Source organism: Canis lupus, chromosome 37 (assembly GCF_048164855.1).
Source record: "Canis lupus baileyi chromosome 37, mCanLup2.hap1, whole genome shotgun sequence".
Taxonomy (NCBI): Eukaryota; Metazoa; Chordata; class Mammalia; order Carnivora; family Canidae; genus Canis; species Canis lupus.
Window position 1 is genome coordinate 22,029,410 of NC_132874.1, and position 23,546 is coordinate 22,052,955.

The window sequence follows — 23,546 nt, forward strand, 5'->3', positions numbered from 1 at the left end:
GGATGGATCTTCAGATTTTACAGTATGGGTTCAACAATCCCTTCTCCCCTTATTCGCCACAGGTAAACCTGCCCCAAAGGCACTTCTGTCTTCCAAGATCTGCCCCATAAGATGCAATGGCTAGTCCAGGGATCACAGCCAATGGGGAGGACAAAAGAATGTTCAGGAGCCTCTTGGTCCTTCCACTTGCTGTTACTCACTCACCTCTTACCCCATCCAGGCCCTGGGACTTCCTTGACTCTAAGCTGCTGTTGCTGTTTTACCTATGCTCATCTTCCCATGAAAGTGTGAGTAATGTTGGATTTAAACAAAGGGAGGGCAGGGAATAGAATTCCTGCAACCCATCCTCCAATACCAAGTGTTCTCCCACTGTAGGTTTCCACTGCACCTGAGACCACTTTATTTCTGTCTTCCCAAAGGTGGCTCACAATTTTTGCACTAGATGCTGAGAACCATAAACTATTTCTGGTTTATTGGGTAGAATTCTAGGGTAAGAGCTAGCAGCTTATGCTCATCCATGATTATGGCAGTCAGTGAATTTCAGACTAATTTTTTGCCTTGACTTTTTTTTTAAATAAAACTGCATTTGGATTATAAATATATGAAGCAGCCAATGGCAGCTGTGCTGGAAATTGAGGTGGGAGTGGTCACCCAGGTACTGCCTCAATGGCAAAGTTCAGGACAGTCAAGAAAGGAAGAAAAGTCTATGCAGGCTCAGAAAGTAGTAGAAATAAAGGTGCACAGACAGAGAGGCCTGTAATATGCTCAGGGCAATGAGCAGGCCAGTATTGCAGAGCAGGGAATACAAGACAACGCTGGAAAACTGAGTTTGGGTTAGTTCATGGGGACTTTCGATGACAGTGCAGGAATGCTGGGAGCTCAGAGCAAGAATAGAACTTACTGCTTGTTTAGTCCAGCCTCCTCATTTTATAGTTAGGGAAACTAGGACAAGGACAGTCAGGGGGTTGCCCAGTGTCACAGTGAGTTGGTGGCAGATGTGAAACTAGAATTCTGTGCTCCTGACACTCAGACCAGTACTCGCAATGACAGCAAGGACTTCTTATGGTTGTGCAGACAGGAAGTAGCAAATTATTCTGGCAATTTCTATATGTAGAAGAAGGATTATGAAATGATCAGATGATGGGAAAATGACAACCCAGGTGGGTCTTTGCACTCCACTGTGTAGGAGAGGCTGCTCAGATAAAGTGGATTCACTCACTGGCTTTCCAAAAAGTTCTCAAACAGGCTTTGAGAGTAAACAATCAACTCAGTCACTTCCCCTAGCAGGACTGCTTCGGTCTCAGAAAGTGAGAATCTAGCACTTGAGCTCTGAAGTATGCAAACATTGGCTCAACCTCTGTCTCTGTTCCTCAGTGTCAGGTTTAGTTAATTGTGTGCAAAGCACACACACCTCTCACCTTTTGGCAATCGATAAATTGCTCTGGTGAAAGACTTACTCAAGTAACTTATCCTACTAATTGTTCTGGAACATTTCATTCTGCCCCTTTTCCTCCAACGCAACAACCTCTTATCACAAATCATTCATTGCGGCCTGCAGAAATTATATACCAAATTCCCAGCTTGGCCATTAGTGTCAAATAATAGACCTTTAATAGACTTCTATTAATTGAACATTTATAGGATAGGCCAAGAATATCAACTCAGTCTCTGCAGGTCTGCTGCAGAAATGGTTCTGGAGATAGAGCAGTCCGTGTCTTGATTCTGAGCCAGACATCTGATGAATAACTATAGAGGACCATCAGCTCCTCAGGTTCATTAGCAAATGCATCCCCATTATCTACTCATTGATTTGATATTGATGTTTTTAAAAAAACTCTTCTAAACTCAAAGTTTTAATGTTGAGTTTTTCAAATCTTTGGACAAATTAGAGAAATCAAAATGAAATTTATTTTGAAAGTAGGAAGTATAATGAGTGCTATGTGGGCATACTCTAAGTATATTAATTTAAAAAACAAAAGAAAACAAGCCTGAACAGACTTTGTTAAGATACACTAATCGGTGCCCCTAACACCCACAACATATTTTTCCCCGATGTGAAACATGAAAATATAGTGTAAATCACCTGGAAATGTGTGGTGGAAAGAAAAGGTACACTCTGGTTGAAATAATCAACACACACTGATTATTAGTTTTCTAAATGTTTATGAGTCTTTTGCGTTTCTTCCACATAATTTAATATCAGAGTTACTGACGGGTCTTAGTTCCCTCTGGTACAGAAGCACCTCAATTCCTGAAAGGTTTTGCTCCCTTCAAGACTGCTTATTGACTGCAATAATTACGAATAAATCTCTCAGTATGAGAAACAACAGGGCCGAGCAAGTCTGTGATGAATACAGAGGGTAGTTGGTTCCTCTCCATTCATCTTGATAATCTTCATTGCTAGGTAAACAGTAAGACACATTATCATGATTCATGTTGAAGTCAATTCTCAGCTCAACACTGATTCCAGAGAAATTGTACCCAATCAACTGTTTCATGAGGAGTTGAATGGTAACAGCAAGAAAATGGCAAAAGACTGTGATGGTCTGAACTTGTCAGTGAATGTGTGTGTCAGCGAGAGAGGAAGAGAGAGGAAGAGCAGTGAATCCCTGTGTGATCAGAGACCTTAAGCAGTGTGTCTCATTAACTAACACTCTTCTGAGAATGGTTAACTACATCATTTCCGATTACTCTCATCAGAATCCATGCTAACTTGAGTTAGCAGATACTGGGTATAAAGAGCAAATCCCAGATCTGTGTTTCTCTTCTTTATTGCTTTTTTAAAAAGATTTTATTTACTTATTTGAGAGAGAGAGAGAAAAGAGGGGTAGAGGGAGAGGGAGAAGCAGACTCCTCACTGAGCAGGGAGCCCAATGCAGGGCTTGATCCCAGGACCCCGGGATCATGACCTGAGCCAAAGGCAGATGCTTAACTGACTGAGCCACCCAGGCACCCAAGATCTGTGTTTCAAGTAGATCCCAGGTCTGTGTTTAACATCCTAAAATGTACAGGTATTAAATTAACACAATCACTGTAGGACTACCTAAGAGCTGGCATTAGGTAGTCTAAAAATATCTGAGAACCGATAGGATCACATTTCTAAACAAGTCTATGTCCAGTTGGAAGAAAGTCCTTGGTGTAAGAAAATAATTCTCAGGCAGGGACCTGGAAAAATCCATGATTTGCTGCAACATTTCCAATGAACCATTCCTGCCTGTGATAGAGTAATGTCTTAATTCTAGAGAACCAACCAGAGCTGAAAAGGTCTGCCTGTCTGTTCCAAGCCCAGAGGAAATCAGAAACTCCCCAAAGTTTCTTTCCCCCTTAGGAGTTCATCAATTCTCACTGTATGGGGTTATTTTTAAACATTGCTTTAAAATGTGCTGCAGCCCAGCTATTCAACATCACAACATAAGATCAACTTTATATAGTTGTTCTTCCTTGAAGAACTAAAGTTAAGTGACCCCAAAGGCCAATTTTCCTCACTAAAGAAAGTATTTCTTCTCGGAAGGTCGCCATTTTGCAGCCAAGCTTATGTTGCCTTGTTTTACTAATGCAAATTTTGAACTTTGAAAATATTAACATATTTAATTTTTATAGTTTTGGGGCTTGGTTACCAGGTACAAGTGTGTCTCAGTGATGTCTACTAACAATGAACAGAGCCGAGATCAGTCAAATGCACTGATAATTCCAAAAGTGCCCAAAGCCCAAATTGAGCCAACCAAATTTGGTTTGAAATCCTAAAAATTATGAAGAGTAGCATCTTACCCGTGAATTCGTTAAAAGAAGAGCCATTGCAAAACAGGATGACGAAGAAGGGAAGGGACCCAACACGGATCAGGAAGCCAGACTCCCACGGGTTAGAACTCAAGCTTTGCCACTTATCAGCTCAGCTGACTGAGTTTGCCTCAGTCTCCTTCTCCACCAAATGGGGATGGAACCGACTTCACAGGATTATTGTACAAACTAGATGAGCTGGCGTATGTCAAGCTATGAAATGACCTGAAGCTGTTCTTTGTTGGTTGATTCTCATCCAATTCCTGTGCAGGAAGACTCATTTTGTAGGTGGGGAAACTGAGGCTTTGAAGGGTAAAATAACTCACTCAGGGAGATTAGAAAGGAAGAACCGTGCAGTGTTTGCTGGTTTACTCCATTACATGGCTGCTATTTACAGTAGGTATTGTATTTCATTTTTCTTTGAGCTAAGCAAACTTTTTATTTCGAGTACTTTGAATTATCCCCCTTTTCTCCCCTTTCTTTCATACCTTCCTACTTTTCTCCCTCTCTCCTTTCTTCCCACAAGTATATTTTTTAACATCTCCTATGGGCAAACTACCGTCTCCATCCTCACGAAACAGTTACATATCATTAAAATGCTGGAGGAGGCCTTCCGGTGCCCATGTGTCCCACAGGGGGAGAAGGCACCCCCAGGCCAGCTACACACCCTCCCCACCTCCTCTGTGACAGCCAGGAGCTTTCGGCTTCACTTTCCCTTAGGGCTCATCCAACCCCTCCTAGCAAGTGCTATCTGGGTCCACCCACCTGCCTACAAACCCCCCTAAAATGAAGCCTTGCCTAACACCCCCTCATCACAACATGGGCCTCCTCTGCTCCAAAGGACCTCATCCCCAGTTCTGTCTATACCCGGTAGCACATAAATCATTCACAACAAAATCCTGCAGCGTTGTCCGCAGGCCCAAAGATGCTACATGTTTCAGACTTCCCCAGACAGTGCCGACTTCCATTGTATTCTTCTCCAGAAAGACAATTCACGAAATGTAAGCCTAAATGTGACTTTTTAGAAATGTGAATAACTGATGCCTTTTGTACATACAGAAAATATGAGATGCATTTCCTCACCAGAAAATATGATCAGGGGAGGATCACTTCCCTATTCTCACCAACATGCCACCTCCAGCCCAGAAATCTAACCATTTTGTATTTGCAAGACCTTGTCTGCAGTCTAGCCAAAGTGACTTAAGCTCACCTGGCTTTACTAGGCATGTGTACACATGTGTGCGTGTGTGTGTACATACATGGGGCCATGTGAGTTTTCCTTCTGGGCAGGTGAGCTGCAGAGATTGGTCTTCTGGTATAAAAACTCTAGGTTCTCATGGGCAGCCGGCTGCCTAGACATGCTGTACTCACAGATGTGACTTTGAACCCCAGATGGATAGATTCTCAAGCTAATGTGATTAAAGCATTTCTTGTATGTGGTGTTTCCTGCTATTCTGTGGCCTCAAATGCAAGAAGATCCTGGCTGAACTGGAGGGTCATCACACTGTGCCTGATACGCAGACACGTAGCCAGTCCCTCATAAAGGAATGCCACCCTTCGGGCATCTGGAGCTGCTGGTCTTCCTGATCTCTCATCCTTCAGGCTCCCTCTGAACCCAGCAGGTGGGTAGCAGGAAGTAGGGCACTAACACCAGTGTGTCTAGAGATAAGCCAGACACAAGTGACCAGAGAGAGCTCAGAACAGCTGCAGGAACCTGGGGATAGGGTTGCAGAGGACCAGAAATGAAGGGACCTTGAAGATAAGCCGACCTGACCCTTCTGTTCCCTTGAGTAAGAACCCAGGCCTGGCAGCTTGCTCCCTCTCCCTCCTCAGCCAGCTGACTGGCGACAGCAAGCAGAACTTGTTTTCGGCTGTCTCATGTAGGACTAGATGATTATTTAAAAATGTGATGGGTGCCAAAGACAAAACGGATGAAAATGCTGTTGCTGAATGGGGAGAAGAACAAAGAGAGAGCCTTTTAAAAACAATCACCACAAGCTCAAGGAGCAATGTGTGGGGGAGTGCCCTGTCAGTTCCACCAGTAGGGTAAAGGGGTCAGTACTCCCAGATCAGCATCCTCCATAGAAGCTTTCCTGGCAAACCCAAATCTTTCAGAGTTGCTGTATAAAGCCTCCACCTGGGGGGTTAAAAAGAAGGCAGATGCCTGGTCCAACCTCAGAGGTTTTGATTTAATGGCATTGGGTGGCCTGAGCCCTGGGATTTCTCGAAGCTCCCCAGGAGATCCTGATGTGCACTGAACTTTGCAAACCACTGACCTTTGCAAAGCACAAGCTTTCCTTTGTCCTTCTCTCATCACCTGACAGACAGCCCAGAGCTTATCCTCCTCCAAACTCCAGTTATGTTTACCACCCGTGGGGCTCCCAGGCACATTCACAAATGTGGCCACACACCACTGTGGCTCACTTTCCTGGGCCTGAGCCCTGCTTGTGAGTGTATCGATAGATCTGTCACAGGGAAAGCGATCCTTGGAGAGACACATAATGACTCCCTGAAAATGGTGCTTCTCTTTGAAACACAGCCCAAGCAACCTCACATTGCTCTAAAGGGAGGAATAAAAGAGCATGCTCACTTATCAGTGTGTGTGAGACTGTGCTCTCTCTCTGACCCTCTCTGCCTGGCTGTTGTGGGTTGATAGACCATCACCACATTCCCCACTGCCACAGGAAAAAAAAAAAAAAAAAAAGAGGGACATTGTAAAGATTGGTCTTCAGGCAAGTGGGGACATGATTAGGTTTGCTTTCAGGAAAATGACTCCTGCTCATTGGCATGGACAATGGAGAATGATAAGAAGACTTGAGTCAGGGAGACTAGTTTGGAGGCTGAAGGCATGGTGAAGGTCAGAGAGGAGGGCAGCCTCAGCTAAGACCAGGACCAGGAGGAGAAGAAAATATATGAAAGGCTTGTCTGAAACAGAATCAGTGGATGGGTGACAGGTTTGGTGATGAAAGAATTCAGGGAAATCTAAATATCTAGGCCAGATGACTGGGAACATTATGATGCAAGAAAGGCCAAGAGCCACTACTCCAAGGAAACTGACTTGGGAAAGAGCCACTAACCAAGAGAGACAGAGTTGCCTTAGAAATTGTAAGGTGTTTTGAAGCTTCTTCTTAAACACCCCTGCTGATGACCTGGAAATTTCCTGTGTAACTGACAACCGTCCTCAAGCTCTGGAGCATGCAAGGAAATAGGGAGAAAGTATGAAATACCTGCTTCTAATGGTTCCCAGTTTGACCCTCCACAATGGGGTTCATGCCTTCAGCTAAAATAAGAGTTGCATGGTGGCGAAGGGGACAAACATGAAACCGGCCCTGACCTCTACCTGTAAGTCCTTAAAGTCTTTGTAGTAGTGAAATAAATATTAAATAATGATTAATATCTATAAAGAGACATTATTAACATTATTAAATTAAATTGCTATTAACAGTAGCTTTGTAAAAGCTTTATAATTATGGCTGTCTTAATCATTAATGTTATTTACCAAATGGCGGAAACTTCTGCAGTGTTCCTGATTTCTTAAAAGGCATAGGAAATTGGTAGAAAATGCCATAACCCAAGATGACAATGGGGTTATCTTGTTGGACATTCAACGGAGAGAAATAATGTAGGTAAAGAATGACTCTTTAACAAAATAATCGTTCTCCTTTTAAAAATATATATTTTATTATAAAATATATATTTATTAAAATACATATTATTTATTTATTTATTTGAGAGAGAGATTGAGCATGAGCAGGAGGAGGAGCAGAGGGGACAGAGAGGGACAAGCAGACTGCACTGAGTGCAGAGCTTCACAGCTCAATCCCAGGGTCCCAAGATCCTGACCTGAGCTAAAACCAAGAGTCGGAAGTTTAACCGGCTGAGCCACTCAGGAGTGCCAAAATAATCTTTCTTCTAAATGCAAAAAAATAACACTAGATCATTGTAAAACTAGTAAAAATAATTTTATTAAAGATTTTATTTATTTATCCATGAGAGAGAGAGAAACAGAGACACAGGCAGAAGGAGAAGCAGGCTCCATGCAGGGAGCCCGATGTGGGACTCGATCCCGGGACTCCAGGATCACACCCTGGGCAGAAGGCAGGCGCTAAATCACTGAGCCACCCAGGAATCCCCAACTAGTAAAGATATTTTTAAAAAGAGTAAAAGAATAAAATAAAAGCCAAAGCCAAACATAATTCCCAACAGCCATAATTATTACTAATATTTTGATGTATTTTTTCCTTTTTTCTATAGATAAATATATTTTTTAAAAAGACATTTGGGATCATATTGCATATAATGTTTTCTCTTTTTTTTTTACACACTGTTATAATTAAGGTTTCCTCCACTATTACTAAATATTCTTCAAAAACATAATGGTAATAGCTCTTTTCCCTTTACATGTTCCTTCAGTGAAAATCCTGTGGTGAATATAAAATATATTGCTGATGTTCTGAAGATACATAATCAGGTGTATATTTACATGCAATCCCAGAAACTTGGCTTTCTTGTCTCCTTCTAGTCTTGATTATGTAGATCTTTCAGTAGGAGCTCTCTTAAATGACCTTCAGTTAACAACACTACGATTAACTGATTCTTGATTTACTCTCTACTTCCATGGGCAGCTGAATTCTTGCAGTTAGTAGACTGCTAAATCCATGGAGACACTTCTGCCCTCACCAGTTCATGTCTATGCTTACCAAGAGTTGGTTGAATTTATTCCCAAACCTGTTTATGCTGCTTGGACCTACTATAATCACACAACTTAACTTATACACTGTACAAACCAATGAAACCTCAGTGGTTTGAAAAGAGTGGTCATTTCCATGAATATCAAGGAGAATGCTTTGGAAATATTCAATAAAGACAAGTTGCTTAGAATATTTTTGTTTGAAAATAGGTGTGGGAAAAATCAATCGTTTCAATACACTGGCAATCTATAATTCCAAACTGAAATTTGTTTTTAATAGTATTTATAATAACTCACAGAAAGTGGTATCTCTGTATCCAACAAAACATGTTCAGAATGTGTAAGTTGAAAACTACAAAACATGAAGGAAAGAAATAAAAGAAAATGTAAATAAAAGGAGAGACATGTAATATACATTGACTGAAGGACTCATCATAGTAAAAATGTCAATTTCCCCCCAAGTAGATCTATGGATTTAGTGCAATCCCAGTAAAAATAGCAGTTGTATCATACATAGACAAGCTGATTCTAAACTTGAGAGGAGAAAACAAATTAAGATAGCTGAAACAATTTCAAAAAAGAATAAAATTGGATGGATTACATTACTACAGTAATCAAGACAGTGTAATTTGGTGAAGGGATAGATCAATGGAACATAATAGAGTCTAGAAATAGATCCACACAAGCATAGCTAACTGATTTCTGACAAAGGTACAAAAGTAGTTCAGTGGAGGAAGGATAGCTTTTTAACAAATGTGTTGGAACCATTGGACATCCATATGCAAAAATATGAATTTTGACTTGTGCAACACGTCTCATACAAAAGTTAACTCAAAATGGGTCAGAGATCTAACAGTGTACAACTATAAAGCTTCTAGAAGAAAATCTTTGTGACCTGAGGTTAGGCAAAGGAACATGACACCAAAAGTACGATCCACACAAGAAAATATTGACAGATTGGACTATGGCAAAATTTACAACATTCACTTTACACAAAACATTGTTAAAAGAATGAAAAGGTAAGCTACAGACAGGGAGAAAATCATTGCAAATCACATATCAACAAGACTTTATTGAGAACATGTCAAGAACTCTTAAAATTCAACTATAGGAAAGTAATGATGCAGTTTAAAAATAGGTTAAAGACATGAACAGACACTTCACCAGGGAGGCTATAAGGTAATAAATGAGCACATGAAAAGATGTGCAATGCCTTTAAATTTCAACCATGATGAGATATCAGTATGCCCCTCGAAGTATAGCTAAAGTTAAAAATACTGAAAATAGCAAGTGCTGTTTAAATCAGAGCAACTGGAACTCTGATATATCACTGGTGGGAATGCACTCAGGAAATTGGTTTGGCAGTTTTTGATTAAGTATATACGTATCATCTGACCCAACAACCTCACTCCTACGTATCTACCCTTGAGAAATGAAAACTTATCTTCACACGAAAACCTAAACACAAGTGTTTGCAGCAGCTCTATTCAAAATAGCTAAAACTGGAAACAAGCCACATGCCCTTCAACAAGTGAATTAGATAAACAGACTGTGGTACATATGTACAATGGAGTATTACCTGGCAATAAAAATGAATGAACTGCTAATAAAAGTAAAAGCTTGGATAAATCTCAAAAGCATTATGCTGAGTGAAAGCAGTCAGGCTCAAAAGTTGATATATTCTACAATACCATTATATAACATTCTTGAAGAGACAAAACTATAGTGACGGAGATCAGATTAATGGTTGCCAGGGATTATAGGGTAGGGGAAGAAGTCACTATAAAGGTGTCCCATGCAGGAATTTTCTTGGATGTTGAAACTGTTCTGTACCCTCATTATAGTGGTGGTTCCATGAATCTATACAGGTTTTAAAACTTGAAGAACTGCACACCAAGAACAAAAGGTCAACTTCAGTGTATGATAATTTTAAAAATAAATTTTCAAAATTAGGTGTGGTCAGGACAATCCTAGAAAAGTAGAGTGAACCTAACCTTCTATATCTAGACGATTTCTGCGCTCAGGTTGTTTTGAAAGTGTTTTAAATTCTGGCTGCACTTAAATATGCTGGAATAATCATGGAAGACACATTATGGCCAGGATTTATTCAAGAAAGATAATGAGGAACTCTTAGTCAGAAGACCATACAGAAAGAAAAAATCTTGGCCTTATCTCAAAAGATTACTGAGTTCATGCTGACATAAATTAAAATTATCATTTTTTACGCTTCCCTATGAATTTCTACTAACCACTGAACTCCTGATTTCGTTGGATAAACATTTTATTAGGGACATTGTATTGCAGTTATTTACTTTTTTAAAAGTATCTGGGATCCCTGGGTGGCGCAGCGGTTTGGCTCCTGCCTTTGGCCCAGGGCGCGATCCTGGAGACCCAGGATCGAATCCCGCATCAGGCTCCCGGTGCATGGAGCCTGCTTCTCCCTCTGCCTATGTCTTTGCCTCTCTCTCTCTCTGTGACTATCATAAATAAATAAATTTTAAAAAAAAGTATCTGATAGTTCATGTGAAATACTTTATTTTGAAACACATTTTCAAAAAAAAAAGAAACACATTTTCTTAATGGTATTTTGTTACATCTTCCTCTTCATCTTATGACAAATAAATTTGTATTTTAGGTGTACACCATATGCCCTTGATGCAAATGGATTTTGCGGATAAGGCATAATATTGTTTAAGAATATATGGTCCTGGGAGAGAGGTATGGGTGAAAACCACACAACGTTTGTTCCCAGCTTGGTGCCTTTGTTGCTATGTAGTAAGGTTAAGATAATGACTATAAGATTACTTATTGATTTAAGCTCCCAATAGTCAACCTTCATTCATAGAACAGTTCTTTCCACCCTCTTCCGATTAAATTATCACTGAGTGTTCAGGCATTTAAATTATTAGCACAAAAGTAGTGTACTTTTGATAGAATCACTCAGCTGAACTGAGAGGAAAATCTTTAGTCATGTCAAAGAGAGAAGATGAAGTCACCTGTAGTTTTCTTCAAAGTCTTGCCCACTCCACAGAGCCATCCAAGGGTACTGGATCATCTCTGTTGTAGCCATTATAATAGCAAAGCTTCGAGGGTAGGGATAGTGATTCCATGCAGAAATTTCTTTTTGGTATTTCTTAGGAAATTTGAATGTTTTAATGTATCCCAAGAAAAACCAATCAAGAAATTGGGGAATCTGGAAAAAGTATAGTTCTCCTGCAACAATTAAACAACAATTAAAGTTTACCAATCTACTTAGAGAGGTTGCTGGTTCTAAGTAATTCAATGACATCAGACAAGAGCTGACGTCCAGAGGCAAAGGTTAAGGTTGACATTTCCAGGAACTGGGACAGAAACACAGATTGGTCATGATCTCATCAATGGGAGCTGCTGTAGCTGTTGCCTTGTGGGTGTGTTGGCTGCTGCTAGTGGTGAGTCACTCTTGCAAATAAAATAAATGTTGATGAGTTTGTGTTCATTGTATACTTTACAGATCTGTAAGTGATATTCTAAGGAATAACAAGTTTTAGAAGCCAAATTAGTTCTTCAACTGACAATTTCAAAAGTAATGCTGTGTAAGGCTACTAACCATGCTAGGAGACCCCAGTGTTACATGATTCAAGTACTATTCCCAATATTTGCTGGCATTTTCCAATGTTTGAATATTGTCTGTAACTGTGCTTATATGTAGTAGCTACAGGCCACTCATGTCCATTAAACCCTTGAAATGTGGCTCATTCAAATTGAGATGAGATGGACTCCGTAGAATACATATGAATAAAAAGAAGCAAAGTATCTCATTAACAGTTTTAATATTGATTATATATTCATATAACATTTTGCATATATTGGTTTAAATAAAATGTCATTAAAATTAATTTCACCTGTTAATTCTTTACTTTTTTAACATGGCTACGAGAACATTTAAAATATACATGTGTCTGGAGTGCTTGGATGGCTCAGTCAGTTAAGCATCTGCCTTCAGAGCAGGTTATGATCCAGGGTCCTGGGATCAAGCCCCACACTGGGCTCTCTGCTCAGCAGGGAGTCTGCTTCTCCCTTTCCCTCTGCCTGCTGCTCCCTCTGCTTGTCAAATAGATAAATAAAATCTTTTAAAATGAAATGAAATAAAACAAAATACTGTGTCTCACATATGAGCACTGATCTATAGGTTACAGTCCCTTGTAGATACAATGAAAACTAACTTATAAAATTTACAAAACAATCTTTAGATATTCATAATAATGAGTAAAGAGTGTAAAGAATGTTGGAATTATTTTAAGTATGACATGATTTCTGGAATTCCAAAATCCTAAAGATTACTGTCAGGAACTTGGAAACACTGTCAAGGGCACCTGCTTTGGAGTACAACACTCAGTTTCTGCCTCAACTCTGATGCCAGACTTCCTTGTATGTAATGGGATGAAAATAAACACCACACAGTGTCATGAATATTGTTAAAAAAAATAATACCCGTCACCATTCTTCCCCCTGAGCTTCTTTATGGTTCCTGGAAGCCCCACAGCTCGCCTGCCTCTGGGACTTGGCGCCTGTAGTTTGCAGTGTCTTGCTCATTCTCCTACCAGCCAGATGAGAGTCCTTATTCCATTCGAGTAAAATGAACAGGCAACTGTTATAGAGTGCCAACTTAGGCCAAGACCATCTTCTGTGAGCTTTGTGGGGTCCACAAATAGATCCTATTATCATATACCTTTACAGACAGGTGTATCGAGGCCCAGAGAAGTTAATTAACATATTCTAGATAATCCACTTCGTGAGTAGCAGAGCCTGGATTTAATCCAGGCAACCAAGTTCTAGAGTCTGAAGACTTCTGCTTCCCTTCCTCCATCTCCTCCCTCCCTCAATTCTTGCCCTTCCCTTTCTCTTTATTGAGCCTTCAAGCTCAAGCACTTCAAGCCTTAGCATTCCCTAGTTCAGGGCCAGTTGCCATATGTGTCCACACCGGGCCCCCATTTCCCTCATTCTCTGTCCTCCCCATTTCCATTCCATTCCTTTCTTACCCTAGTGGCAACTACCATTATGTTCTTAATGTGTTTCTTTTTATTTGGTTATGTTCTTGCAGAACGTGGGGTGCCTAGCTGGCTCAGTCGATAGGGCATAAGGCTCTTGACCTTGGGGTCCTGATTTCAAGCCCCACATTGGGTGTAGAGATTGCTTAAATAAATAAACTTAAAAAAAGGTTCTTGCAGAATGTATATAAGCCTCATCTTGCTTGTCTATAAGATAGAGTAATAATAGTACCCACTTTGTAGGTGTGTTTGGAGGAAGAATTGATTGCCTATGCTATAAATACATCAGCAATGCCACCAGCACTCATAAGGGTTCATTGACCACATGGAGTTTTGCCAAGTCGATCTTTTTTTATTTAAGGAAATGAATTCTATTTTTTTAAAGATTTTATTCATTTATTTATGAAAGACACACAGAGAAAGAGGCAGAGACATAGGCAGAGGGAGAAGCAGGCTCCATGCAGGGATTCCAATGTGGGACTCGATTCCAGGACCGCGGGATCATGCCCTGAGCCACCCAGGTGTCCCATGTCAAGTCAATCTTGTAAATTTATTCCTTTTGGTAGATTTACTTCGATTTCCCTGATGAGTGAAGGTTTTAAGCAAGTTATATACTTGTTAGCCTTGTGGGATTCCTCTTCTGTAAATTGCGGTTCATGTCTTTTGCCCATTTTTTCCCATTGTGATTGCTGTCCATTACTTGTTGACTCAAGGCCCTAGATGTTCTAGACATAGATCCCTCATTGCTTTTAAATTTCAAGTTTTATTTAAATTCTAGTTAGTTAACGTATATGGTAAAACGGGTTTCAGAAGTAGAATTCAGTGATTCATCACTTACATAAAACACCTAGTGCTCATCACAACAAACACCCTCCTTAATACCCATCATCCATCTAGTCCATCCCCCACCCATGTCTTTCCATTAATCCTTAGTTTGTTCCCTATAGTTGTGCATCTTTTTTTTTTTAGAGGAAGAAAGAGATAGAGATAGGGAGAGAGAGAGAGGAGAGAGAGAGAGAGAGCTCATGTAGGGGGAGGAGAGACAGAAGGAGAGGGAAGGAGAATCTTAAGCAGGCTTTAAGCTCAGTGTGGAGCCTGAGGCCCTAAGATCATGACCTGAGCTGAAATCAAGAATCTGATGCTTAGCTAACTGAGCCACCCAGGCACCCCTATAGTTAAGAGTTTCTTATGGTATGTGTCCCTCTCTTTTTTTTCTGCTTCTCCCATGTGCATCTGTTTTCTTTCTTAACTTCCACATGAGTGAAATCATATGGTATTCATCTTTCTCCAACTGACTTAATTTGATTAACATAATACCCTCTAGTTCCATCTGCATCATTGGAAAAGGCAAGATTTCATTCTTTTTGATGGTTGAGTAGTAGTCCAGTGTGTGTGTGTGTGTGTGTGTGTGCACTCTCTCTTGCAGCCTCTGTGTTTGGCCACAGTTTCCACATCCAGTCACTAAATGAAGCGGTCTCTTTAGGCCCTATTCCTGTCATACATGGGACAGTTTGGGTCCTTTGATCAGGGAAGACCGCTTTCTGGATAGCACTTCACAGTTATCTCTAATGCACATTCATTTGACCTTTTTCCTATGTTCTAACTCTCATTTATTAATTCTTTATTTGATAAAATATTTATTGAGCACCCATCATGTGCAGTCAGAGTTCCAGGCATTGGGATATAAGAGTGAGCAAATAGGCATAGTCTCTGCCCTTAGAATGCTGGAGGGATGAGGGAAAACAAACAAAAACTAGCAAGATATATGTCCCCAAACTTGGAGACAACTGAGTTGTTCTTCAGAAGATGGATAAATAAAAGTGGTCCATCCAGACAATGGAATATTATTTAATGTTAAAAGAAATGAGCTATCAAGCTATAAAAAAGACATGAAGGAAACTGAAATGAACAATACTAAGTGAAAGAGACCAGTCTGAAAAGGTTCTATACTGTGAAATTCCAACTCTCTAACATCCTGGAAAAGACCAGACTTTGGAGGCAATGAGATGATCAGTGGTTGCCAGGGGTGTGGATGAGGGAGAGATGAATACATGGAGCATGGAGAAGTTTTTGAGTCAATGAAAGTAGACCTTGTGATATCATAATCATGGAAATGTATCATTATGCATTTATCCAAACCCACAGAATGTTCAACACCAGGAGCAAGCCCTAATGTAAACTATGGACTTTGAGGGGTGATGATGTATCAGCCTAGGCTCACTGATTCTAACAAATGTAGCACTCTGGTGGGGGATGTTGATAATGAGGGAGGGGGCAAGGGGTCTATGGGAAATTTCTGCACTTTACACTTAATTTTGCTGTGAACTTATATATATATATATATATATATACACATATACATACATATCTACATATATGTGTATTATGTAAAATGTGTCAGCTGGTGCTAAGTGTTATAGAAAAAAATAAGCAGAGAAGAAGTTGAAAAGTAACAAATGCTTTTTTTTGAATGTTTGGTCCTAGAAGACCTCATTGAGGAAGCACATTTGAACAGAGACCTGAAGGGAGTGAGCCACGAGGACATCAGGAGGAAGAGCATCCCAGGCAGGAGAACAGCAAGTGCAAAGATCCTGAGGCAAGAATCAGCGTTGTATGTGTTCCAGGGACAGCCAGCAGGACACTGTAATGTGTGAGAGAGAGAGATGCAGGACCGGACAGGAGCTACAGCATTCCGGAGCCAGTCTGTAGACCATAGCAAGAACCACTTCATTCTCTTGATTGACATAAGACATTTTTTCTTGAGCTAGCACCGTAAGCTCAATCTCTTTTCAAGATGACTGGCAGTTCATGTCTGATTCATTGTGTATGATTTTATGGTTTAAAATAAATTTAAAATAAAATTCTTTTATAATTCTTGGAGAGATCATCTCCTCACCACCCACTAGTTATAGGCTGTTGAGCAGTTTAAGGAAGGTGGGAATCCATGGAAAGGGTAAATTAGCTCCTGTGTATAGAGAGACTATAATCATTATTGGAATTGTGCACATCGACACAAAGATTTTTATTTTTAATTAGCAGAGATAAGTCATTTGTAGCCAACTGAGAGTTTAATAACTCTTTTCAATAAGATTGTTGTAAGAGTTTGGAGAAATTAATCCTTTGAAAGCTGGGATGTTAAAAAAAAAAATAAAGAAAAGAGAGAGAAAAAGATTTCTTTTGTGCTAGCCCTGTCATTTTCTTCATAATTTAGTGCAGTATTCTATTGGTTCAAAATGTTTTCAATTAAGAAAGACAAAACTTCCTATCCCAGATTAATCAAAATTCACTTTAAGTGACTTAAATTAGTAACAGGAAAGGAAGTTTCATCAACTTGAAAATTAAACTAAGCAGCATTTGGTTTGTTATTTGGAAGTGCAAGTCAAAGGAAAATTTAATAAAATTTAATAGAACGTCTAAATAAAACAACACATGCTTTAAATTTCCTATCACAAAATTCAATAACAAGTATCATGTTAGACCATGTATCAGGCCGCATGGTTAGAAGACATCTCTGAGAACATCCCTTGATCCCACGGGAAGCAGACAGGTCGCGATTGTGCCCTCTTCCTTTGTCCAAGCTGGACATGATTTGCTGTTTCCCCATGAAAGTTATTTTTCAGTAGCTTGTGCCCACTGGGTCCTCCCTACCACATGGCTTTTGCATGCTGTTCCTTCCACCAAGCACACCCTTCCATCCCTTCTTCATTTAGTTCTCTCCTACTGGTCTTCAAATCTCGTTGTCACCTCCTCAGGAAGGCTTCCCTTGGCTTCCCACAACAGAGAGCCACTGTCCCTCTGTTTGTAGCTCTTGTCAAAGTGGCATTTGTGGGGGCAGCATCCAAGCTTTTAGTCCACACCGTGTTTTTAGGGCACCTCAATGAACATTTGTTAATGAATGACTGATAGGAGGATTTGTACAATCACTAGGAGGGCGATTGCTGTTGAAATACTTGAACAAGCAGATGCAAAGATCCAAAAAAAATGCTTTAACTGGGAATTCTGGCTTTATTGTGATAAAGCTGGATCCTTAATTTTTTTCTTAATGAGCAGGTGATTTTGTTTTCCTCAAGGTTTTTGATCCAAGATTTAATGTTGTCAGGGCAAGGTAAAAACTGCTAATGGCTCCTCCTGTTATTTTTTTTTAAGATTTTATTTATTTATTCATGAGAGACACAGAGAGAAGCAGAGATACAGGCAGAGGGAGAGGCAGGCTCCCTGCGGGGAGCCCGATATAGGACTCAATCCCAGGACCCCTGGGATCATGACTTGAGCCAAACCAGATGCTCAACCACTGAGCCCACCAGGTGCCCCTTCTCCTGTTCTAATAAAAATCCCCCAAAGCCAAAGAAAGGGTGCTTTGTGATGACATTGGATGTGTACATCAACCAGGTCAAGTTTGAGATCAACTCTCACTTTTACATTTTTGGCAGCAGACTTTTCCTTATCCCCTTCACCATATGTGATCAAGAGAACCTAAAAATAAAGCATAGGGTCTGCTGAGGGAGGCAGGAGAGAAGGAAAATGAGGCAGGAAAAAATATGCAGGAAGGAGAATTATAACCACATGGAATTCTTTTCTAGAACATTTTCTGTAGAGTAGCTGCTATACAGCCAACTCTTCATCTGTTTCCTTAGTATCCTTAGCTCTTTGCCCAAAGGAACTCATCTTAGAACTATTACTGTCTTAAATACTTCCAAACACAATTGTGATAGATTGTAAATTCCCCAATAATTAAAAAATAGTTTGCGTACATGAAAATAAATGGAACACCAACATTAACTAGAGAAAATAAGCTTAGTATCACAGGTAGGGCCCCTCGGAGCCTCTGGAGGCCAGAAGGTTTCTATCTGGTCCAGCATTTTCACAACCGTGGTTCAGAGACCATAGCATCAACATCCATGGGGAGTTTTTAATATCAGAATTTCTGGGAGAAGCCCTAGAGGTCCTTGTTTTTAACATGTTGCACAGATGATTCTTACAAACTGCCTGGTTTGAGAACCGCTGATCTAGGCTGGCCCTCTTGTTTCATAAATGAGGAAGATGAAGCATGTTCCTGGAATTGTCCAGCCAGTGAACAGTGGGAGGGAGACTGGACTCTTCCTCTGTGGTCGCCTTCAGGCCGAGCACTTTCAGCAAGGCCTGCTAGTGATAAGAGGAGAAGACTACTTCCTGCAGAATTGCAATATTGCTGCTTCTTGTTCACACTGTTCTTAAATCGCTCAGGCTAGTAACGTCTTCATCATTGGAGCTCACTACAGCACCGAAGGCTGGGATTGCAGTAGGTTTCCTGCTAGAGGTGATTGGGGAAATTCAAAATACGCTCCCCAAGTGTTCCTGCTCAGCCCTTTGTAACGCAGGCCACTCTAGATGGGGAGAGGGGTACATGGTGGCAGAGGGAAACTCACTTAGAAAGGAACTTAAAACCCCAATGAGTGCAGTCACGCCACGGACACATAGCCTTTAGGTAACAATTTCCCTCTGTGTTCGCAATGGTACCTACTTCATCATTAACTCGAAATTTTTATTTTTTTTCAGACTTGCTGCAAAACTTCACAGCTTGCCTGGAATGTCACTAACATTTTAAAAGTTCAGGCCCTGTCATGTCTTTGGGGTGTGCAATCCTCAGAGAGGTCAGTGAAAACCACAGGACTGAAAGACTGTGTAATCAACGCAGGCAGCAAAAATCCCATCGCTCTTTAGAAAGCAACTTATTTATTTGTTTTCCAGAACTGAGAGTTATGTTTACTGAACATGAAGTCCTAAGTAGGAAGTATCACTTTTTCATTGTGGAGGCTTGGGGGCGGGGGAAAGAAATAGTGATTACTCAGAATAACTTTCCCATCTTAACCAAGGTTTAACTGTAAAGGATGAACTTGAGAAGTCTCCCCTCTGGGAACAGAGCTATTCATAACTCTAGAAAGTACAACGGGCACCCTGCAAAGATCACTGCTGTTGTCCCTCCTGCCCTTCATCACCAGAGTGGTTGGTACAGCAGCAAATCAGTGCCTGCATGGGGCAGAGGAAGGCAACAAGGCAGGCGGATTTATTCTAGTTGAGAGGAGGTTACAAGTGGTTGAAAGTCCTCCTGGAAACCAGACAGTCAGCTCGTATGTGGGAATGTGAGTGGGGGCTACCCCTGGAAGGACAAAGTCTTTCTGAGAATGGATGATCCCCAGGCTGGATCAAGAGCGAGAGCCCACCCTCGCCCCTCCCAGCTAGGCCATCAGACCCGGAAGCCAGTGCCATGGTAGGGGGGCACTTGAGCCAAGGTGATGGCATTGGTAGGAGGCTACCATAGTTATTCTCACCTCAGTCAATTCCTTCTCCCTGGCACCCCATTTTTCTCTCCAGTCCCACCCAAACCAAACACCCCAGGTACCCACCCCACATTGCATTCTTTAGCCCTATGTTTCCAGTTATGGGATCTCAAGTATTTAAAATTTCATTTTAGTGCTAAAAAACCACTTATGAAGACCCTGGACTGTCTTAAAAGCAAACAAAAGTTGATGACATGTTGGTGACCTTCACTGCTACCATGACACCCATACTTATCTGCCACCTTGTTCCAAAGCATAAGTTCCGAACAAGGTTTAAACAAGAAAACACAAACTCTCCCACTTCGTACTGCCTGCCAGTTTCAACCCCCCACCCAATGCCCGAATGGCCTACAGGATACACGGGGCACATTTTTATGAGGAGACGTGAGCAAAGTCACTGAGTCACGGTAAACTTCCTCCGGGATTTATTCTTGGATCTCCTCCCATTCTTTCTTCTTCTGGGTAGTTGCCCTTGTGAGGCCCTCTAGCCGCAAGCTCTGATGGAATCTGAATCTCCTCAGACCCTGGGTACCAAGGGAGAGCACATGAGCCGTAAAGTGACGTTAAAAATGAACATATCAGATGACTAAGGCAATTAAGGCAAAATATTCTAAGACAGAGGGGGATGCAATGAGTCAGCACGTAGCTCTCTGGCAGGAAATGCAGGAGTCCAGGAAAACAATACAAAGGAATATTCACTTTTCAGTTTTTCCCCACAGCTGAGGAGGCATAAAGCTAAGAAAATCCCTCCACTTCCATGGGGTGATGGTTAACAACTATTCTTCTTCCTGGCAGCTTGCTCACCATGGTCATAGCTCCCATGGAGGCTTCAGATGCCACAAAGCTTCAAAAATGCTGTGACGGGGTGACAGGCAGTGGTGGGTGTGCCCAGTGGGAGCTATAAATATCCCGGCGGGGAACTGTGATGACCAGCTGGGCCAGGCCTGGCCTGGGCTCCCCACGGAGAATCAGTGGCCGGGGGAATCAGATGTGACTTCTCTCCCTATGTCTTTCGCTGATTATTTCAACAAGCATTAGTTGGGTCCTATTTAGTGAGGTCCTTTGTGATATGTCAGGGATGTCGTCTCTTCCTCAGGCTGTTTTCTACACAGTATCCTGCATAATCTGGTTCACATCTGTACAGACCTGGTGGCCTGCTCTAGTTTGCCAAAATCCCAGGACACGAGAGTGCAAAAGTCCATCACTCCGGTGCAGAATCCAACCAGATGAGGACGTACTGTGGCAGGACTTTGCAATGGCCACGGTAGAGTTTTGAGTCACTATTTTTGCAATTCCAGAGCCCACCCTTGCCCCAGAACACTGTCTATACTCTCCCAAAGGGGGCTAAGTTAGATCCTACTAAGAGGATGAATGTTGTCCTTCGTGACATGAGAGGTTCTGTGTCAATCACCCCCAGGGCCCAATCTCCCTGTCCTCTCCAACATGTCATCTTTGTTTTTGTTTTTGTTTTTTTAACATTTTATTTATTTATTCATGAGAGACACACAGGGAGAAGCAGAGACACAGAGGCAGAGGGAGAAGCAGATTCCCTGCAGGGAGCCCGATGCAGGACTCAATCCTGGATCCTGGGATGACGCCCTGAGCTCAACCCTTGAGCCACCCAGTTGTCCCAACATTTCACCTTTGCGAAGTCAACTTAAGGTAGATATCTTGACTTTGGGAAGAATAGAAAATTGTTGCTTCTGTCATCTTTAATGGTATGTGAATGGCCTTGAATACAAGTCTCAAATACAATGAGAAAGGATTGTCTTATTCTATTACATGATATAATAGTATAGACCTAAAAAGGATTTTGTATTTTTAAGCATAGCATCATGTAGGCACTGTGACAAGGCCTACAACTACAGAGTAAGAGGCAAACCAGCACTCAAGACCCTTGCTGATAGAATGATTGAGTTCTTGAAATAAAATAAACATAAATATCATGGCCAAACCTCACATCTTGAAGAAAAGGACAAGTACCCATGAAGAGGAACAGCATGAGTGCCTGTCCTGGGAGGATACAATGGGACCAAAAAGGGGTTATCTTTGCGAATTTCATTGTCTTGTAAGCCCAAGCATCCACGGACAATGCCGCCGTGGACCTCGGGAGAGATTGCCTCATTTGTCAAGGGCTCAAGCCTGAAATGCACCCAAGACCTCAGAAATAATTGCCAAACAAAAGTGGGGAAGACCAACCCTCAACTTAGTTTATCTGACAAACACCTTTATTTTCGCACAAAAGTGGAAAATGGATTGGCTGTATTTGAAATAAGCCTTATTTCAGGGAATTCCCCATCTATTTATGATAATCCTATCGCAAATGAACCGCTGCTCAAATGAAATGCATTTACCCTGGGGCTGTTCAGTGAAATCGTCTTATGAAGACAGCGTCAGTGGTTGAGGGTTAGCCTTTCAATAATGCCTTATTTAAGCTAAATGGATTTTGAAGGCCCTATTAAACTCCCAACAATTTTTTTAATTGAGGGTGGTGATGGTTTAGCAGAGATTTGAAAGTGATCTGGAAATTACGATGCAGAGGAAATAGGAGGGAACACATTGAGACATCCTCTTGTTTCTGGAGCTGTCATAATCTGAGCACAAATAGGAATGTCAAGAGGAGACTAACTAATTATTTTCCCCCCATGGAGAAAGAAATGACAGCTATAATCCGAATAGTGATGCCTGAATCAAGACATTCAATCTTTTGTTTAATTTAGTTAGCATCCCATGGTCAAGTTCAAAAAACTCTTATCTGAGACAGGATTAGAAGGCACACAGTGGTGATGGGAGTGAGGTTTCTGCCCCAAATGCTAGCAGACAGCTGTGCTCTGAGGTCTCTTTGGGCTCCACAGAAATTTCCTAGGTGTGAGCTAGTGCTCCGTCTACATCTGCCCCTCTTTGCACCTCATGTGGTGCATCTGTTTCTAAACACAGATGCTGATTCTATCGCCTAATTTATCAGACTGAGCACACAAGGAGTGACCCATAATCAGTGCCTGATTAATATTTGATGAAAGACAGGAGTCCCCAGAAGAGGGGGGTAGGTGCTGTAGCACCCAGGCCAGGATCTACGGCTCTCACTACTCAACTTCTGCTTCTCAGCAATTCCAGAAGTTACCCCTGTTGCAGTGTTCAGGCTCCATAAAGATATACTTTTCTTGTTTTTTTGTTTTGTTTTGTTTTGTTTTATTTTTAATCACCAGGGAAGCCTTTTCTTCCCTGGGCTCATGAGCACTCCAGGGGAAGTTGGTCCTGGTGAATTAAACACAGCTTCTCACTCTCACTACTCACACCCCTGGCTAAACCCCACTTGTGGACCAAGCTCGGACTTCCATCCTGGGGATTCCTGATCCCGGGCAAAGCACAGGATGTGCTTAAAGCACCCTCTCAAGCATCTCTGATGCATACTTCTTAGACTCTAGTGGTCTCACACTCACTTAGAGGGTTTATTAAAACTGAGATGGCGGGACGCCTGGGCAGCTCAGCAGTTGGGTGTCTGCTTTTGGCCCAGACAGATCCAGGATCCAGGATCCAGGATTAAGTCCCACATCGGGCTCCTTGCAGGGAGCCTGCTTCTGCCTCTGCCTGTGTCTTTGCCTCTGTGTGTGTGTGTGTATCTCTCATGAATAAATAAATAAAATCTAAAAAAAAACCCAAAAAACTGAGGTTGTTCCGTTCCATCCCCAGAGCAAACGGGTAGGTCCTCAAATTTGCATCTCTAACAAGTTCCCA

At 41.4% G+C, this 23,546-nt stretch overlaps 1 long non-coding RNA gene across 2 annotated transcripts; it reads left to right on the forward strand.

The window, feature by feature from the left end:
- The first annotated feature begins 6,833 nt into the window (after positions 1-6,833).
- LOC140625949 (uncharacterized) lies at positions 6,834-21,573 on the forward strand. 2 transcript variants are annotated; one of them, XR_012025210.1, is made up of 5 exons: positions 6,834-7,119; positions 15,979-16,090; positions 19,030-19,124; positions 20,908-21,075; positions 21,313-21,573. It is a non-coding gene; the product is annotated as an uncharacterized lncRNA (long non-coding RNA). The 2 variants fall into 2 exon arrangements; XR_012025209.1 differs by having other exon boundaries at positions 21,321-21,573.
- Positions 21,574-23,546: the final 1,973 nt, after the last annotated feature.